The following is a 7,315-nucleotide window of genomic DNA, read 5'->3' as shown; positions in this document are numbered from 1 at the left end:
CTCCGCGCCGCCCAGCCGACCGGCGTGCTGCAAGGCCCGGGGCAGCGAGTGGAGCAGGCTCCCGCCGGGACTCCGCATGCCTGGGCCTCAGCCGGCCAGGGTCTCCGCTCCCGCCGCGTCCGCCACTCGGCGGCCTTCCATGACAACCCCGCACGCCGGGCCTCGGCTCCCTGCGTCCGCTGCGCGGGGAGGAAACGGCCCGGAGTGGCGAAGACGCGGTCCCGCAGGGAGTCGGTCGAGTCTGGACTGGGCGGCCAGCAGAGCCCGCCCCGTTGGCCCGAGGGGGTGGGGCGAGATGAGGGGCGGGGCCATCTCTGGGCTGCCGGCCACGCCTCCGTGACGCCCGGCCTGGGTCTCTAGGGCAACGGAGGCCTCTGCTGGCGGCCGGGGCGGAGGATGGGGCGGAGGGGAAGCCACGGGAAGCGGAAAGGGGGACCCGGGGCTGCGCGCTCCCCTCTCCTCCGGGCGCGCCCGTGCCAGACCCTTGGCCGCAGCGGCTGGCCCTCTTTCCTGGCGCCTGCCTAGCGGTTCCCGAAGTGAGCTCTCCTGCTGTCTCTCACACCCGAGGCTGTCTGGCGACTTGAGAAAAGGGCAGACGTGCCTTTCCAGAAAGCCAGGTCCCTCCCAGTGTTGCTCCACAACTCTGCCTTTTAGGACCCCAGGGCACTGGTTGTGAGAATTGACTGAGAATGTGTCTTCTCAGTCCCTAGTCCTTTGCTGAGTGCCAGGCTCTGTGCTGGCGACAGAGGAAAAGATCCTTGGAAGACCTCTGTTAAGGGCTCCTCTTACCAGGGGACCCCTTTTCATTGGCTGTAAACTGGTTGATGGCTGACGCAGCTATAGTAGGGTGAGGAGCCAAGGATTCTATTTAGAGTTCTTATTTGAGGTAGTAGATAAGGAGCCATTGACCAAAGGAAAATATAACTATGCAAAAAAAAAAAAAATGAGGTGGACGCATAAGAGTTGAGATGCCCAAAATACCATCCAAAATGTGGCATTCCAATAGATGGTTGAAAATACGAATATGGCATTGACACGAGTTATCTATCACTCCTAGTAAAGTTGGCATTGGGGTACAGACAGCAGTTAAAACCACGGTTATGGGCAAGTAATTGGTGGTAGGTGCACCAAACACTCCCTGTTCTCAGTACGTGGTAGGCTGGCTTGTCTGTCCAGGCCTTGTGTTCTGGGTCCATCTTCACGACATAGTTTGCCAGTGAATTGTGACTAGCTTCTAGATGCGGATGCAAAGACTTTCCAAAAAGCTTTCCCTCTATGGCATGTCAACTATCAGTGTTCCAGACCGTGAGCCCTACGGTTCTTCATCTTCAGAAGAAAGATACCGAGGAATAAGAATTTCAATTACTTCATGAGTGGGAAGGAAAGCAAGCGACATGAGAGTGTTATTACCAGGTCTTTTTCACTTCTCAGCGATGTGAGAATAGTTCTAAGAAATGAAAACTGAGACAGTATTGTGCTGCTTAGACTCTTGTGAGAAGAATCCGAAAGACTGCCTCGATATTAAATTATTATTATTATTTTATTGTTGTTGTTGGGAACCCAGGAATATTTCCCACTGTGTTCTCTAGCCATGGTCTACTACCATGACACCAACTCCATAAGTAAGCCTTGAGTTAGTCTCCAGTTCACATTTTACAGGAGACTATAATCCAGATGCAGAGCCCTTGGTTCTCAGCCAGCTCGTGGGCTGCTGGCCGACCTGGATGTGCCAATCTTGGATCATGAGTCCTTATCAAAACAGGGCCGTGCCTACCCAAGCTATTATCTGTGGCCATGGAACGTAGTGCTTTGGCCACCGAAGTAATGGAGTGTTTCCACTCTTCCTTGGCCATAATTTTTTTTCATAGGATTGTGAAAACTTCACAAGAGGAGATAAGGCATGCCTTGATCCATACACAGCAGCCCATCATGATCAGCCTAAACCCCTCATGGGAAAATGACCTACAAAGGTGTTTATGATATCACCGTCTGCTGCCATTCCTACCTCATCCTTGCCCTTTCACCCACTGGCCCACTGGCCTCCTCCTCTCCTGCGTGGGCATGTTTCCTGCTTAAAATTGTTCACGTCCTATTCTTGCGGATCTTCCTTGGGTGAAGAAGCCACCCTTGTCACTTAGAAAGCCCAGCCCTGCCCCCCCCCTTTTTTTTACTCATGTTAAGCTCTGCAGGCCTCACTCAGAGGTGGCATTCCTGATGACTTTGCCTACCAAAGAGTGAGGTTTTCCCTGCCTTCCTGGTAGCACAATCCCCACCTGGCATTGCCTTGTGTTTGCCCTCCGTTGCCTGTCCCTCAAGTGAAGACACTGTGAAGATCGTTTTTACTGTCTTTTGAACCCCAATAACCTAGCTTTCTAGGATACCCGATAAGGTTTTTGTCTTTAACTTATTTAGTTTATTGCCGTTAATAGTTAAGAGCCAAAGGAATGAATTTCATTGTGGAATTTTAATAATTAGTTCTTATTTTGCCACCTCTCCTAATGTCTTTCTCTGCCCCCTGACCCACTTTTAACAGTCTCCTTCCCCGCCACCCCTCAATAATTCCCTTCTGCATTCATGGTACAATTCATGTATCCAATAATAATCTCTCTTTCACCCCTCCCCACTTTCCTGAGCCTCTCACTCCCTAGTTTCATTACACGGGCACGTGCGCGCATACACACACACACACACACACACACACACACACACACACTTGTTTTGCATAGGTCAGCACATGCAGAATTTGTCCTTGAGTCTGGCTTATTTAACGTTATACAGTGTGTTCCATCTTTCTTTATTCTACAATGTCATAACTTCAGATTCTGTTAAATCTGAGTAAAATTCCCTATGAATACGTATCACACATTATCACTTTTTTTTTAAATCCAGGTATTTTCCAGGGTGGTTCTATTTCTTAGCAGCCATAAACATGAATACGCAAGTACCTCAGGGCTCTTCGGGTATATACACCCAGAAGTTTCTTCGGTTTTTTTGTTTATGGTATAGAGGTTTTTGTTTGCTTGGTTCAGTCTTTTGTTTTGATTTTGGTTGTTTTTTGTTGTCTTTCGTTTTTTCTTTATTTTTGGAGAACCCTGCATTCTGATTTCCATAGTGGCTGGCAGTACGCTAGTAGCTGTCACCCCAGCAGTAAGGATTCCCTAGGGGTTTCTTTTCCCCATGTCCTCCCCAGTGCTGGCTCTCCTTTCTTCATGGTCACCTTTCTGACTGGAGGGAGAATCTCAGAATGATTCTAATTTACATTTCACGAATGGCAAAGCAATTTGTTGGCCACTGACAGTTCTTCCTTAGGGAACTGTCCACTCAAATCATTACTTCACTTATTGATCAGAAGATTTGGGGCTGTCTATTAAACCTTGGTATGCTCCAGAGATTAAGCTTTAAGTGGCACCCAGTTGGCAATGATATTTCCCCCTATTCTATAGGATTTCTGTTCATTCTCTGTGTAGAAGCTCCTTACGTTTTGCACAGTCCCACTTGTCAGGCCTTAGAGTTATTTCCTGTGCTGCTAGGGTCCTTTCCAGAGAGCTCTTGACTATGCCCACATAGTCACATGTTTTCCCCTGACAGCTTCAAAGCCTCTGATCTGATGTGAAGATCTTTGATCCATTTTGAATAGATTTTTCTGCGGAGTAAGAAATATGGATCTAATTTCATATTCAGTTTTTCTTGGCACCGTTTATTGAAGAGGTTGTCACTTTCCAATGTATGTTCTTGGCACTTTTATTAAAAACTAGGTGGATATAGCTATGTTTGTGTGTGTGTTTGCTTATAGGTCCTCCATTCTGGTCTTTTTTCCTGCATATGTGGGGTGTGTGTGTGTGTGTGTGTGTGTGTGTGTGTGTAAGTGTGTATATGTGCACGCACACACAGCACAGGAGTGCCCATGCACCATGCTGTGGACTTCTAATTGCCACAATGTCTGCATCATAATTTGGCACATTAGATATTGTGATGCCCTCACTGGCTAACAGAGCACATCTCCACACCACAGTAGCAACTATTTTAAAAGTTCTCTTCAAAAAACCTCTACCCATGCAAAGCTTGGATTGATGGTTCTATAAAGAAACAATTTTCAAGGCAACAAAAACATGAAGCAAAATTGGAATTATTAAGAATAGAAAGATTCTCCAAGAGGGCAGGAGTAAGCACACCCAAATAGGAAAAGTATGGGTTTCTCTGAGAAAAAGTCACAATTGGGTTTCAATACAATGGGTATGTGTTATGGGATACTTGATCACCCGGAGAAACCTAAGATTGTGTTAATAAAATAAGCCTTGGATCAGATGGTGGAGCCAGCAACTCGTTGACAGGAATTAGCCATAGAGAGTACAGAAGAGTTAAGAAAACAGAGACACATACGAAAAGGATTGGGGAGGGTCTTGGGGTTTCGCAGGCTTTTTTGACTTGGGCCAGCTGGAGAGCCAGTCTCTTGCTGGATCTCTGGCCAAAACGGAAGGCACACAGTGGCAGAACTGGTGCCAGCAGAACCAGATGTCCTGCCAGGCTGTGGTCTGAACAGTGAGGTGCTATGTGGGGCCTCAGAGCTGCAGACAGTAGTTACAGTATCCGTAGGTCAAGGTGCAGCCGATAAGACAATGGAAAAACAACAGATTATATGGGGCTTGGGTGACTCTTTAGTTACTTCCCCAAAGATTGTTAGAGAAAACACCCCCACTTTCTAGCCTTCCCCTGAGCGTATAATCTGTAGTAAAATTAAAGGGCAAAGAAGCCCTGTCAGTAAACAAGGTGGATTTATGAGAGGCATCATTTGCTTCTAGGAATATAAGATGATATATCATATTAGCCCTATGTAAGCCTAGCTTTATTTTTTTGATTGATAAGTTTATAAGATCTGGCCTCAAATGAGAGCAAAACACACAAGGTTTTAAAGGTAATGTACATATATGTATTAATACAAGTCCAGACTCTATATTGTATATAAACCAGCCAAAGATGATTTTTTCGTTTTATGTTAGAACAATTAAAATATGCATCACCTGTCTTGTGTTTTATCTAGGTTTATTTGTTTATGTCTATAGCCAGGATTTTCAGGGGGGTATCTGCCAATCAAATCTGATCTCCATCAGTCTTGAATAAATACACAGCCTTTCATTGTCTATGGAAACAAAAACATAACCTCTTCCCCAACTCAACATGATTTTTCAGTTCCATTTTGAAATTAAGACATTTTAATATGTGTGTGTGTGTGTATGTGTGTGTGTGTGTGTGTGTGTGTGTGTGTGTGTGTTGGTTTAATTTAGCAGTTTCCATAATCCAATGTCCCTCAGCAGCTATTGTTCACTCATCAACAATCAAAACATTTAAAGTCAATGCAACACCACACAGCATCCAGATTCCCCGTGTAGTTCTCATCTCTACTTGTCTTTTTGATATTAGTTTATTTTCTCTTTAAAGACTTTATCTTATTATTTATAAACTATTTTTTCTATGACTGTCTATACCCATTTTCTTTTTAAAGCCTACACACATTTTTTAAACACAGTGTAACCTGTTTAGAAGATTTTTTTTCTGTCTGAACCTGCTTTACTGTGTATCTGTAATGTTTTCTGTTTCCATGAGTAAAACTTAAACCACCACACAACTTATGTACTGCAGCCCACATGAGAGACTGCAGGACTAGGAAGCTGCCTTCAGTTCCGTGTGTGTGTGTGTGTGTGTGTGTGTGCGTGTTTGAAACCTTTTTTTTAAGCTTCCCTAGGTCTTGTGTGGAAATATGTGTCTATTATTCTTTCTGTTGAAGGCTGCTTTGGCTATATGAGAGCCTTTTGTGCTTTCCTGTGAACTAAAATTTTTTTTCTGGTTCTATGAAGAACATCTTTGGAATTTTGCTAAGAATAGCATTGAATCTATAGATCATTTTTGCTATAGCCTTTTCAAAATATTAATTCTGCCAAACCACAAGCAATGAGATTCTATCCCTAACATTTTTTTCCCATTGCTGTTTTTAATGTTTTAAAGTTTTTGTAGGATGTATCTTTTACATCCTTGGTTAGGTATCTGTTTGCCTTCCTGTTAAGATAAAATCCCCGTGACAAAAGTAACTCGGGGAGAAGGGGTTTATTCTGCCTCACAGTGTATCCGCAAGAGCTTAAAACAGCTAGTCACATGATGTCCACAACCAGAAAGCAGAGAGCAGTGAATGAATGCCAGCTGCTGCTCAGCTCCTCCTCTCCTCTTACAGAGTCCAGAGTCCTAGCCAGGACACAGGTGTTCTCCCCCTAATGAATGTGCTCCGGATAACCCCTCACAGATACGATCATGGAGCCCTGTCTACTATCTGTCAGGCTGACAAGCAATACTAACAACCATCACTTTGGGCTTAGTTCTACCATTTTCTTGTTTTGTTTTGTTAAGGCAAATAGGATATTTTTCTCTAGTAAGTGTTTTTTATTGGCATATGGAAAGGTTACAAACCTTTATATGTTGATTTTGTATTCTACTTTCTTAAAGTGTTTATCAGATCTTTTTTATTATAGAATCTTTAAGTGGAGGATCATGCCAATGACAAATTGTGATATTTGACTTCTTCCTTCCATATTTGTATCCCTTTTATTTCTTTCTCTTGATTTGTTGCCATAGCTAAGACTTCAGACACTACCATAAATAAAGGTGGGGAGAGTGAGCACTCTTGTCTCTTTCTAAGTTTGAGCAGATGCTTCAATTTTTCTCCAATTAGTATCATATTGGCTATAGGTTTGTTGTATAGACCCTTTATTGACCTGAAATATACCCCTTATATTTGAGTTTCTTCTAATTACTCATCATGAAAGGATGTTGGATTTTCTCTATTGTGCTAATCATATGGTTTCTTCCCTTAAACTATGTTTTATATTATATTTTTAATTTGCCTATGTTGAATCAGTCTTGTATACCTAGGATACAACCATGTTCATCTTAATATGTCAGCTGTTTGATGTTTCCTTACACCTGGCATCTATATCAGGGAAATTAGTGTACTTTTCTTTAGCTGTGTGTCTTTATCCAGGTTTAGTATCAGGGCCGATAATACCTGCATTCTCTTCCTGGCCTCATCTCTGATTTTCTTTTCACTAACGTAGGCATTGTCAAAGGTGGCATATTCTTACAATTCAGTCTGGACCCACTTCTAGATGCTCACCTTCATGTTCCCAAGCTGCACTTCAGCCATAGTCTTCAAGGCAGAGCTTCTCTGGCCACACCTCCACCCATGGGATGCCATGTCCATCCGTGTCTGTCTTCTCTGGCCACGCCTCCACCCACGGGATGCCATGTCCATCCGTGTCTGTCTTCTCTG

This window comes from Microtus ochrogaster, linkage group LG5 (genome assembly GCF_000317375.1).
Source record: "Microtus ochrogaster isolate Prairie Vole_2 linkage group LG5, MicOch1.0, whole genome shotgun sequence".
In the NCBI taxonomy this organism is placed as follows: domain Eukaryota; kingdom Metazoa; phylum Chordata; class Mammalia; order Rodentia; family Cricetidae; genus Microtus; species Microtus ochrogaster.
Note: the sequence above shows the minus strand (reverse complement) of the source record.